The following is a 12,261-nucleotide window of genomic DNA, read 5'->3' as shown; positions in this document are numbered from 1 at the left end:
GACAACTTTATCCAGAGCTGGACATGACCCTTTGGGCCATGCAGCTCGGTGGTCACCATTGGCCTAGCGGTCAGGCCCAGCTTCAGCCTGTGGCTTCCCCGGCTACCAGATATGGAACCTGGGACCAGACACTGAGGCTGATTAAAGTTTTCACCTCAAACAGCCTTACGGTTGTGTGTACCGAGAAGGTGGCAGAAACCAGACAGCGAGTGCCTGCTGCACAGACAGCGCTTAATGAAAGTGTGTGTGTGTGTGTGACTGGTGCATATATGTACACACTTATTTTAATTTAGGAAAAACTGTTTTCTTTCTCTCTCTCCTTTCTTCCTCTCTCTGTCTTTCTCTCTCTCCTTCTCTCTCTTTCTCTCTGTCTTTCTCTCTCTGTCTCTCTCTCTCCCTCCTCTCTCTCATTCTCTTCTTTCTTTCACAGGGTCTCCCCGTGTCAGACAGGCTGGAGTACAGTGGTGCAATCATGGTTCACTGCAGCCTCAACTTCCTGGGCTCAAGAGATCCTTCCACCTCAGCCTCCCAAGTAGCTTGGACTACAGGCATGCACCACTGTACCTAGCTTTATTATTATTATTGTCATTATTATTGTGTAGAAATAGGTTCTCACTATGCTGCCTAGGCTGGTCTCCAACTCCTGAACTAGAGTGAGCCTCACTCCTTGGCCTCCCAAAGTGCTGGATCCACAGGCATGAACCACTGTGCCCAGCCCCCACACACATTTTTTAGTCATTGCTGACGGGGTTTGGTCCTGGGTGTGTTGCTGGGTCTGACGAGAACTTCCTCAACAGGTTCCTGATGCAAACGCGGGTTCTCCCCGCGTTTCTCCCTTGAAAGGGGGCACCCAGCTTCGAGGTTGCTCTCATCTCTGAGACAGACCTCTGTGTTTCTTCCCTTCTGCTATCACCTTGTTGAAGAGGGCCCTGCTCTGAGGGCTGCCAGAGGGGCCTGGGCCTGCGGTATACCTGCTCCCCGCACATCTCAGAAGCAAAGGCTGTGCACAGCTGCTCAGGCCACCCGTGTGGCTTCTGCCCCTGGTAGGAGTCCTCCTGTGCTTCCGGGAGCCGGTGCCACAGCTTGTCTCTGACTGAACGCGCACTGGCAGAGGCGTAGAATGATGAGCTCTTAGAGTGTGACCGCAGTTAGGGTCCAGCCAGGGAAAGGCTTCGTCCTCCTAATGATTGTGGGACTCAGTACGTCTGTCATTAGAGGAGGCCTGATCGACAGGCTCAGCCGCCCTGGTGTTCTGACTCTTCTTCCACTCACTGCACAGAATGAAGCTGGAGGAATATTGCTACAAAAGAATGATCATGGCAGGAGGCGGGGTAGAGCAATGTCAGGTCACGGTGCTTCTTGCACTGAAATATTAAGGCAGTTGTAATGATCTTTATCTCACACAAATGAACAGAGTGATGAAGAAGACTCAGAGAAAGGCAGCTGAGAAGAGTGACAAACAAGGTAGAAAGGCTTACTTAAAGTAGAGAAATAAAAATTCATCCAGCACCTCCCAAAGTCAGATATTGGTCAAGAAGCACCCAAATAGTTCAGGTCATTTAACTTTGCTCAAATGCCTCAAGGCAAGTATCACAACTCCTCCTGCTTTAGAGATGAGAATGCCAAGGCTCCCGAGGGCTGAGTAAGGAGCCCTGGTTTGTGTGAGTACAGCTAACACAACAGGTGTTCAAGCCCAATCTTCAGGGGTTTAATCCAAGAGAAGTTAACTTTCGCTTAGAAAAAGTTCAGCACCACAGTTCCTGGTGGATAAGCCACTTCCCACGAGCTCATTCCCAGACTGTCTCTGTGTCTCCCCATCCTGTCCACCTCCAAGGGCTTCAAGTCCTCGGAAGGTTCTGGATCCACTCTGCATGGAGTGCAGGGCCCCACTGCTCATTTCCATTGCTGAGCCCTACAGGAGATGCTGGGATTGGAGCTCGCCTTGCACCCAGGATGGAAGGGAAGTGTGTTTGGTGAACACATAGCACCCAGGCCAGGTACCCAAAGCCACACAGCTCTAGCAGCAGCCTACATCCCGACGCGGGTCAGGCAGCGAAGTCCAACCTCATGCTTTCTCTGACTTGAGTTTACTGAACCTCAGAGTCCTCTCCTGCAGAATGGGGAAAACGTCTCCTTCACAGGATTGCCAGGAGAATGAGCAGAAAAAATGCCTGTGGAGGAGGCTCCTGGATGCTTAGTTATGGACAAGCACCAGGAGAAAGGGTGGTGTTGGAGTCTCTCCTTAGCTCTCAGAGATCATCACGAAGAGGGTCCTGCTTCCGGCCCATGGCAGAGTGTGTCCAAGAGGCCACCTCTCACCTCCCTCCCCGGCCTCACACACGCAGTCGGGACTGGACTTCTGATGGCAATTCAGTGATGCTCAATCAAAAACCAGCAGGGCAGAACAGGAGATGGGAGCAAACTAAGCATAATTTCACTAACTTCAGGGGAGCCTGACACGGAAATATGTATACATTGTTTGCCTTAAAGTGAACAATAGAGAATAACTACCCTATCTTCAAAGCAGCTTTCCAAGATCAAATCCGTTGCATCCGGAATGCCTTTCTTTGATCTTGGAATCTCCAGAAGTGGCCAGGACTCCCCCACAGAGCACATGCAGCGCTGCCTAGAAGCCGGTAGCTCTCCCGTAGAATGCTGGGAAGCAGCCAGCTGTTGATGTGGGAGTGTCAGCGTGCGTTCCTTTGTCAACGTCCTGCAAGACAGAAAAGGCAAGAACGTCAGCGATGGCTCCACTGACTGATTAAGGCAAAGAAAGTCGCCACTGTGCGTGATCGCCCTGACTACGCTGGACAGAAACAGGGCATTTGCCCAAGTCCCCCAGCAGCTGTCTTTGTTTCCCACTTCGATTTGCTAACGGGCAATGGGGCTCGAGCTCACTCTGCTCCTTCAGGGAGTGGCTTGGAGACCAGGTAAGACTTCAGTGTCTCCAGGAGCCTGTGAACCCGGCGCAAGGCTCTTCAGACTCAGGGAGGGTGACACACAGTCTTCAGACTTGGAACTCAGGCTGTCAGTGGTGGGGAGTAAGTGAAAAACCCCACAGGCCCTGCACTGTGTCCACACATGTTATTGATCTTAGCAGTGTGGCCCAGAGAACACAAGCTCTTACAGCCTCTGCCCAGGGGCAGCCCAAGAAGCTGCTGGGGATGAGTGATTCCCTTCCCTTTCCAGAACCTGAGATGGGCGCAATTACCTCCATGGCTGAGAACCACTGTTCTAATCCCTTGCTTGACTTCAAATCATCGTATTTCAGACTTAAGATGTCTGGACCCTGCTGATTAATCAGCCTTTCCCTGGAGCCGTCTGCAGGGTAGGATCAGAGGAACCCCAGAAATGTTCTGCCCACTGGGAAGATTTCATTTCACTGCTGTCTTTCAGGGATGTCCTAGAGAGGGCCACAGTGCTGCAGCTGTCCACTTCGAGTGGTGCCTGCATATCGTGCAGAACCATCTGTGAACCAGGCCCTCGTCTTCTCTTCGTCTGTCAACTGCTCACAGGAACTCCCCATGAGGCCATCGGTGCAGGCTGGGGAGAGAAGGCAGGTGGCAGGAGTGGAGACCATGGGCATTTGAGCCACTTCCTCGTTTAACTTACTTGTGCCTTCAGGACCTGCTTGAGCCCGATCACATATATACCCCTTCCATTGGATGCTAGAACACTGCTGTGCACGACCCACTTTATGGCGATGGGTCAGAAAGCACCCAGTTCACGATAGACGGTTCAGGTCGCATGGTGACTTGATGACCCACAGTCAAACGTTCAGTTTCCACCGAAGCCCAGTACCAGGCCAATAGCTGTCTCTCAAAAGGAGAGTAGTTATCTGCAGAAGATGGCAGGGCCCTGTTCCAAAATCCTAGAGACCACCACTGTGATTCACCTATGGGAGCCTGCCAAAGGCTCTAACAGCATCCCTGTCTGCCACTGACACGTCAACTACCATTGGATCTGCTGGGTCATATGGCCCAAGTAGCAGAGCAGCTTGCACAGCAGCCTGGACCTATTGCAGAGCCTTCTCCTGTTCTCGACCACACTAAAACCTAGCAGCCTTTTGAGTCACTCGATAAATGGCCCAGAGTAACAAACCCAAATGAGAAATGTATTTTGCCTCCAAAACCCATACCTTCTTAAAATGAGTTGTCCATTTGTAACCCGCTAATTTCTCTGGGGGATTGTCCCCATAAACTTTTTATAAAGCGTTAATGATGTCACCATTATTCCACCCAAGCTTCACCATAAATTTAATGTTTTTTCTTGCTTTCATTTTAGCAGAATTCATGTTGCTCTGATAGAGGCTTTTTTCAAACTGATATCTTATCCTTCTCAGTACTTCAAACTAGATCCTGTTCAGACGTGTTAAAATTAGTGTGAATTTATTTTTGTGCAAAAAAAGTTGATATCCATGCACTATTTTATTTTATTTTTTTTGAGATGGAGTCTCGCTCTGTCACCCAGGCTGGAGTGCAGTGGCGCGATCTCGGCTGACTGCAAGCTCCGTCTCCTGGGTTCATGCCATTCTCCTGCCTCAGCCTCCTGAGTAGCTGGGACTACCGGCGTCCGCCACCACACCCGGCTAAGTTTTTGTATTTTTAGTAGAGACGGGGTTTCACCGGGTTAGCCAGGATGGTCTCGATCTCCTGACCTCGTGATCTGCCCGTCTCGGCCTCCCAAAGTGCTGGGATTACAGGTGTGAGACACCGCGCCCGGCCTTCCATGAACTATTTTTTATATAATATGTATTTTCCATGAATTTTTTGAAGTCCCCTTGTATGTCTTCCTACAAAAAAAATAAAATGTAACTCAGTGCATTTGCCAACCTACAAAGGAAAAAACATAGAGGCCTAAAATGTGACCCCTTGCAATGATCTGATCAGGTAATGGTCATATTTAAAAGGTAAATGTGAAAGTCGACTGAGTTGAAATTAGAATGAAAGCTTTTCAATATGCTAATTATTTTAATTCCCATGTCTCCTGAAATCCAGTGTAAAGGCAGTTTGTGTGGACACCAGAAAAAAATTGTACAACACAGAGGAATGGAGAAAACGTCATGCTGCTTTGTGCGGGGCCTGAGCCTTGGGTACCTCACCATCCTGCTTTGTGTGAAGTCGCTGATGGAGGAGGGGTGCTGGTTTCCCCTCCCTGTGAGCTGAGCCTTGGGTACCATGCCATCCTCTTCGTGCAGGGCTGCTGACGGAGGAGGGGTGCTGGTTTCCCCGCCCTGTGAGCTGAGCCTTGGGTACTGTGCCGGCATAGTACATATGCCTGAAGCTCACTGCTTCCAAAGAAACCTGATTCCAACAGCTTCTGGGTCTTGTTGCAGTTTTTAAAGTGGTATTTTTGGCTTCCCTTCTGAGGCTGAAAATGTGCTGGGAGAACAGATGGGTCAGATCTTCCTCATTAGCTGGGATGGATTTACATTTAAAGGCATTTTTAAAGTTGCTCATCATTAGCAATGTAACAGAAAAGATCTTGACAAGTATTCAGAATTCAGCCTGACAGGCTTATCTGATAAAAGGAGGAAATGAGGGTGGAAGGGAGGGAGGAAGGAAAATACTTGAAGTGTAGCTAAATGTAATCCCCTGTGTAAAGACTAGATAATTCTGTCTTGGAAAATAGTGTCTATGCAATCAGAGACCTGTGCTGTGTCTCTCAACCAGCAGCAAGCAGAAGGCAGACAAAGGGAGATCTCTGAGCCCAGGGCAGGAAAATAAGATGCTAGAAACAAAAAGTAAAATCTAAGCCTCTCAACTGCCTGAATGGAGCCCCATCTGTGCCCAAGGGACCCCACAGAAACCTGAAACACTGAATTCCTGGCCGTGATGGGAAGGGGAGTCAGACACACCTTGTTATGCCTCCCTCGCCACTTTTGAAGTTTTGAAACAACTGACCAATATTAACATGAAAATAGAGACCATCAGACTGACAAAACCCACTCTTAGTGGTAATAAGATGCCAGATTCCAACCTGACTCTGGTATAGTGCTCTGAGAGGTGCCCCTTGTGAGACTTCATCTACATAGCAAGAACCTTGGCTTCTACAACCCGCCCCCCGCCCCGCCCACACCCTGCTTTTCTTGCTCAAGCATTTCAACTGACTTGTTAAATCTTTAGACAAAGCTTAATCTTCCAACCAATTGCCAATCAGGAAAATCTTTGAATTCACATGCTTCAAGATATCTCACATCTTTAGACTAAACCAACGTACACCTTCCATGTATTGATTTATGTCCTTGCTGGTAACTCCTGCCTCTCTAAATGTATAAAACCAAACTGCAGCCTGACCACCTTGGGCACACCTTCTCAGGACCTCTTGAGACTGTATGCAGGCCATAGTCATTCATGCTGGCTAAGAATAAACCTTTTTATATATTTTACAGAGTTTGGCTTTTTCATCAACATGGCAGAAACACCTTTCCCCTTTCTCTAGAGACCCAATGTATCAATGTGGCTGTTGGAAGATAAACACTTTAATGAAAATAATGAGACAGTCATAAGTTCATCAAGCCTGCTGTGTTTTAATGTCTCTTGACAGATGCCCTGCATCTGTTCCTAAAGGATTACAGCTTGAAGAAAAATAATGTGGGTAGCCGGGCTTCATTTTAGCAACACGAGCACCTCATTTTGGCTTTCAGTTTGTCTTTTAATGAACACATGTGTTGGAATGTTTGGGTCTCTAGTTTTTACTCCCATTTCTACCATCCTGCCCTGGGGATGAGGTGGAGCTGGGATTGATAAAAAATTCCTATTCTCCAGCCAGGCACAGTGGCTCACGCCTGTAATCCCAGCACTTTGGGAGGCTGAGGCCGGTGGATCACCTGAGGTCAGGAGTTTGAGACCAGCCTGGCCAACATGGTGAAACCGGTCCCTACTAAAAATACAACAAAAGTTAGCTGGGTGTGGTGGCAGGTGCCTGTAATCTCAGCTACTTGGAAGCTGAGGCAGGAGAATAACTTGAACCTGGGAGGTGGAGGTTGCAGTGAGCCGAGACCATGCCATTGCACTGGTCAATAAGAAAGAAACTCTGTCTCAAAAAAAAAAAAAAAAAAAAAAAAAAAATCCTATTCTCCATGGGGCCCAAGTCCCTTATTACCTCCACCTCCTGGATATGCAGCAATTAAGTGATTCACAGAGGTGCAGTGAGGCGAAGATTCCAAGCAGCCATAGGTTGGAAGAAACAAGTACTGTTGGCATCAACTTTGTCAGCTTGAAGCAGACCTTCTAGAACCCATACTGCCAGGACAAGCTTTCTAGATGGCAGAACAGGTTAGCCTATTTGGTGTGAATGAAAGACAACCAGGTGATACCTTCTACCCCTTCAAGGTAGGCGCTTAGCTGAAATAGTACAATGAAGAAAGAGCACTGAGCTGGAAACCGTAAGGCCTGGCTCCAACACTAATAACCATGCACACTTGAACAAATCATTTCTCTCTGAAACTCAGCTTCCCCATCTGTGAAGCAGGGATGGTGCTACTTTTCCAGGTGTGATTGATTAGATTATTGATCCCAGTTCTTCCAACCCCTTAGAAAGGGTTGCACATCCACCCTTGCCATGTGACGTGCAGAGTCCGCCCCACAACCTAAGATTCTGTATCCCCACCATTGATACTAGCCATGGGCGTGGGACTTGCCTTGCTAGTGGAATGTGGGCAGAAGTATCCATGCGCCAGCTCTGGGTCCCTGCATGCTTTTGCTAACTCTCTTGCGTGTGGATGGTCCCTCAAGAAAATAAGATGACCCAAGCAGCTATGCTCCTTCAGCCCCAGAATAACATACGTGTGACAGACCAGGATTCAGCTCACAGCCTGGAGCCAGGACACCACCCGACCCAGATGAACCTGCGTGGATCAGCTGAGCCACTAGTGACCTAGAGATCCTGAGAGTGAGAAACATGCATGGTCCTATACACCACTGAGTTTTGGGATGACTTGTTACTTAGCATTATTATGACAATTGCTGACTAATATACCAGGCTTCTGGAAGATTTGTTATGAGGTTCTCATAAAATGATGAATGTGAAATTGCTTTGTAAACTGCTTTTTAAAAAGGTACTTAGCTAGAGTGAAAGCTCCACAAAGGCAGAAATTGTTTTGCTACTGTAACTACATGAGTTCCTGGAAGAAAATAGTAGCTCAATAAATACAATATTAATTGAATTGGATGAATGGATGGATACATATATCCATATATATATATATGTGTGTGTGTGTGTGTGTATATATATATGTATATATATAAACAAACCTTGGAACTTTTATCATAGGCGTTTTTCCTTGGGTTTAAACTATTAATTTTTCTTAAGTACAAATATCCCCTGAGAAAGCTAAAACGCTGTATTGTTTATCACAACACTTTTGTTTCATGATAGTTAATGCCAGACACCTGGAGTAATTATAGAAATTGTAGAGAACAAGAGGTGAGGGGTGCGAGATCTAAGAAATGAGTTTTCCAGTTTTGCCCATGGCTACTTTGTGTAGCACCTTTGACAAAAGCTTTGGGAGTTTTCCTGAAACTAGCATTCGGCCCCCCGTGCACTTATTTCTTCCTTCCCCAGGGTGCTGTGTCTGCATTTCTGCGGCACAACATGGAGGGTAAACAGATTCCAGAGCAAGTCTCCACTTCCACTCGTCTCAGTCTTTGGAGAGGATTTAAAAGAGCAGGAGAGGGGCTGCCTGTGTCCTGGGAAATTTTCAGGATAGAAGAGGCTGTCCCCATGCAGTAGGCGCAGAGCAGGCACCCGACCTTCAGGGCCAGCAATGACTCCCAGGCCTGGCAGGAACAAGGATGTGGCTCCTCGTGGAGGGCTATGCCAACTGTGTGTCCGACCCAGAGCACACAGCCATTGCCCCACCAGGGCTTTTCAGTGGAACTGAGTGTCCCCACACAAGCTTTGTCTCCGGATGTACAGGAGTAGATTCTACAGCACAACGGAGCCGATTAAGTCATTACAGCTTTCCAGAGGGAAAAGAGAATTTAGGACATGTAGAAACTAAGTCTTTGCCCACAATCAAGTTTCCATTCAAATTATGAAAAGGAAGCGATTGAATGAGAATGTGATGACCTTTCCTTTCCCCCATGAATCTTTCTCCCTCTGGCTCCCTCTGCTCCTGACGCAAGCACTGCACCAAGGCAACGGCCCTGGGCGCCTGGGCTGACTCCTGCGCTCAGGCGCTGACCTCACGGCCGGGCTGACTCCTGCGCTCGGACGCTGACCTCACGGCTGGGCTGACTCCTGCACTCAGGCGCTGACCTCACGGCCGGGCTGACTCCTGCGCTCGGACGCTGGGCTAACGACTGGGTCTGAAGAACTCCGGTTCTGCGCATGCCCCACGTCAAAACAGGCAAGTCTTCAGGTGTGGGATTTCCCAAGCCAAAAGAATTTTCATAGAATTGTATTTCAATATTTACATTCTCTTTTAAAGAAAGTCCAGCTAAAAATCAAAACTAAATAAAAATGTTAAAACTAACCCCAGAGAGAAGTAGGGTCTACTTGAATGCAATGCAAGATGAAGTGGACATCTGGGCACCCGTCCTCCAGGGCTCCGCATGCCCCAGGGGCTCAGGGGCTTGGGAGGGGCAGCTCCTCATGGCGGCGGGGAGGGAGGGTGTCCCCAGGTTCTTGGTCAGGGCAGGTGCAGGCCTGCGGGACACTAGTTGAAGGAGGCAGAGCTGGCCGCTGTGTGTGGAGTGGCTTATTCTAATTCAAACTCCCCTCTTTTCTTCCTCTTCCTTTTGGGGGAACTCATCCCTCTGAGACCTCAGACAGCCGTGCGCCAGGCTATGGGTGGGGTAGTGCAGGGCGGGCAGGGCTGTGCGGGAGAAGCATTCTGCTCTTTTCTGTAGTAAGGTAAATATCGTGGCCGTCGTCTGTTCCGCCTCCGCCCTGCTGTCTGGCTTCCTTAGTGCAGGTCAAGAGCATAGGTCAGTGCCCTGGAGGCTCAAGAGTGTTCAGGATGACCTTAGCAGAAGTTTCCGTGCCATGAAGGGAACCCAGCCTTGCTACCTGCTCCAGGCTTGGTGCCCAGCACCCCAAGGGCACACAGAAACCACTGCGGTGTGAGTCATGCTGGAGCAGCAGACAGAGGCCATTGTTGTTGGGAGGTGGTGGCCGCCAGGCTGCCAAAGCCGTTCTGGAGCGTGGGGGAGTCCCACCAGCTTGCGTGTTTTCTTCCTTAGCACCTGCCCCTCAGAAGCAACACGGGACTTTCCCCAGTGTCACCTCTGCTGAGTCCATGCCGGGGAATGGCTGAGAAACAACTTCCTGTCAGAATCCTGTCAATCTAAGTCTCTACAAAATTCTAGGAACCAAGAAATTATAAACGAAAAGCTCTTAATGAGAAGCTCTCTGTGGGCAATGATCTGGGCTCTGCAGGGAGCTCCAGTAGCAGCCAGAGGGAAATAAATGTGGACAAGAACAACCTGAGGCTGCTCTGCTGAAGACTGGAGCATGGGGACTGCCCTAAACTCTCACTCATGGTGCAGGGAGCTTCCCAGGAAGTCTCAACTCACCTGCAGCCTTCGAACCAGGAGAGGCTCCATGAAAGATCAGGTGCATGGATTGGCTGCAGGAGTCAAGAAAACTGATTCCGTGAATGATTCCAGATGAGCAGCCTCCATTGTCCTGAAATACCCCCGTTCCCTTCAGAAAGGGTGGGCCACTTCTGTGTGGGTTGGGAAGGTGCCTGGGACCTGGGCCTCCCCATGGTGAGTCACCTTCTGCCCAGGAGGTGCTGGCACCAGGCCACAAAATGGGATGTGCCGGGGAGGGATGGTCCCTGAGCTACCACTGCAGCCTAGACACATCTCCACCTGGAGACAAACACCAGCTTAGGCCTGGGGGGCACCTCTGCAGCCAACAGCTCCGGGTGCACTGTCTCATTGCCGTTTGTCCAGTCTCAATGGCTTTGATTTGTTCTGCCCACACCTGTGAACACAGCTGCCCATGACAAATATTCCTGCAGGATCATCCTAATAGGTCCCAGGGACCTGGTGCTTCCTCTTCCAAAGCCCCAAACTCTTATGTGGATCACCTTTCTCCTCGTCTGTCCCCAGGATGCTTGGGGTCTGGCCTCAACCCTGTCATCATTGTCCATCCTGTGGCTCCTCCTTCCAGGGAGGCTGGGCAGAAGAGCAACAGGAGCAGGTGCTCAGGGACAGCAGGTTCTCAGGAACAACAGGCGCTCAGGAGGCAGCAGGTGCTCAGGGGACAGAAGGTGCCAGGAGGCAGCAGGTGTTCAGAGGGTAGCAGGTGTTCAGAGGGTAGCAGGTGTTCAGAGGGTAGCAGGTGTTCAGGAGGCAGCAGGTGTTCAGGAGGCGGCAGGTGTTCAGGGGCGGCAGGTGTTCAGGGGGCGGCAGGTGTTCAGGAGGCGGCAGGTGTTCGGGGGGGGCAGGTGTTCAGGGGGCGGCAGGTGTTCAGCGGGTGGCAGGTGTTCAGCGGGCGGCAGGTGTTCAGCGGGTAGCAGGTGTTCAGGGGGCGGCAGGTGTTCAGGGGGCGGCAGGTGTTCAGCGGGTAGCAGGTGTTCAGGAGGCAGCAGGTGTTCAGGGGGCGGCAGGTGTTCAGGGGGCGGCAGGTGTTCAGGAGGCAGCAGGTGTTCAGGGGCAGCAGGTGTTCAGGAGGCAACAGGTGTTCAGGAGGCAGCAGGTGTTCAGGAGGCAGCAGGTGTTCAGGGGCGGCAGGTGTTCAGGGGCGGCAGGTGTTCAGGAGGCAGCAGGTGTTCGGGGGGGCAGGTGTTCAGGGGGCGGCAGGTGTTCAGGGGCGGCAGGTGTTCAGGGGGCGGCAGGTGTTCAGGGGGCGGCAGGTGTTCAGGAGGCAGCAGGTGTTCAGGAGGCAGCAGGTGTTCAGGGGCAGCAGGTGTTCAGGGGCAGCAGGTGTTCAGGAGGCAGCAGGTGTTCAGGAGGCAGCAGGTGTTCAGGGGCAGCAGGTGTTCAGGGGCAGCAGGTGTTCAGGGGGCAGCAGGTGTTCAGGGGTGGCAGGTGTTCAGGAGGCAGCAGGTGTTCAAAGGCAGTACAGCAGACAGGAGCAGGTCATTTCTAAATAAGTTTTAGAATGGAAATATGAATTACTAATCATGAGTTTAAAGTTTATATCCTTTGACATCGTGTTTTTACATGGTATAGAGAAGCTGAATGTATTTGGTTCTATTAATAATCATGAAAATTGGCCGGGTGCAGTGGCTCACACCTGTAATCCCAGCACTTTGAGAGGTTGAGGAGGGCAGATAGCTTGAACCTGGGAGTTTGAGACCATCCC

General features: G+C 50.2%; 1 long non-coding RNA gene across 1 annotated transcript; it reads left to right on the top strand.

Annotated features, from left to right (window-relative positions):
- Positions 1 to 2,704: 2,704 nt before the first annotated feature.
- LOC139363110 (uncharacterized) lies at positions 2,705 to 8,167 on the top strand. Its single transcript, XR_011623013.1, has 3 exons — positions 2,705 to 2,784; positions 6,547 to 6,593; positions 7,772 to 8,167. It is a non-coding gene; the product is annotated as an uncharacterized lncRNA (long non-coding RNA).
- The last annotated feature ends 4,094 nt before the right edge of the window (positions 8,168 to 12,261 follow it).

This window comes from Macaca nemestrina, chromosome 5 (assembly GCF_043159975.1).
Source record: "Macaca nemestrina isolate mMacNem1 chromosome 5, mMacNem.hap1, whole genome shotgun sequence".
NCBI classification, from domain to species: Eukaryota; Metazoa; Chordata; class Mammalia; order Primates; family Cercopithecidae; genus Macaca; species Macaca nemestrina.
Note: the sequence above shows the minus strand (reverse complement) of the source record. Positions and strands in the feature narration are given on the sequence as shown.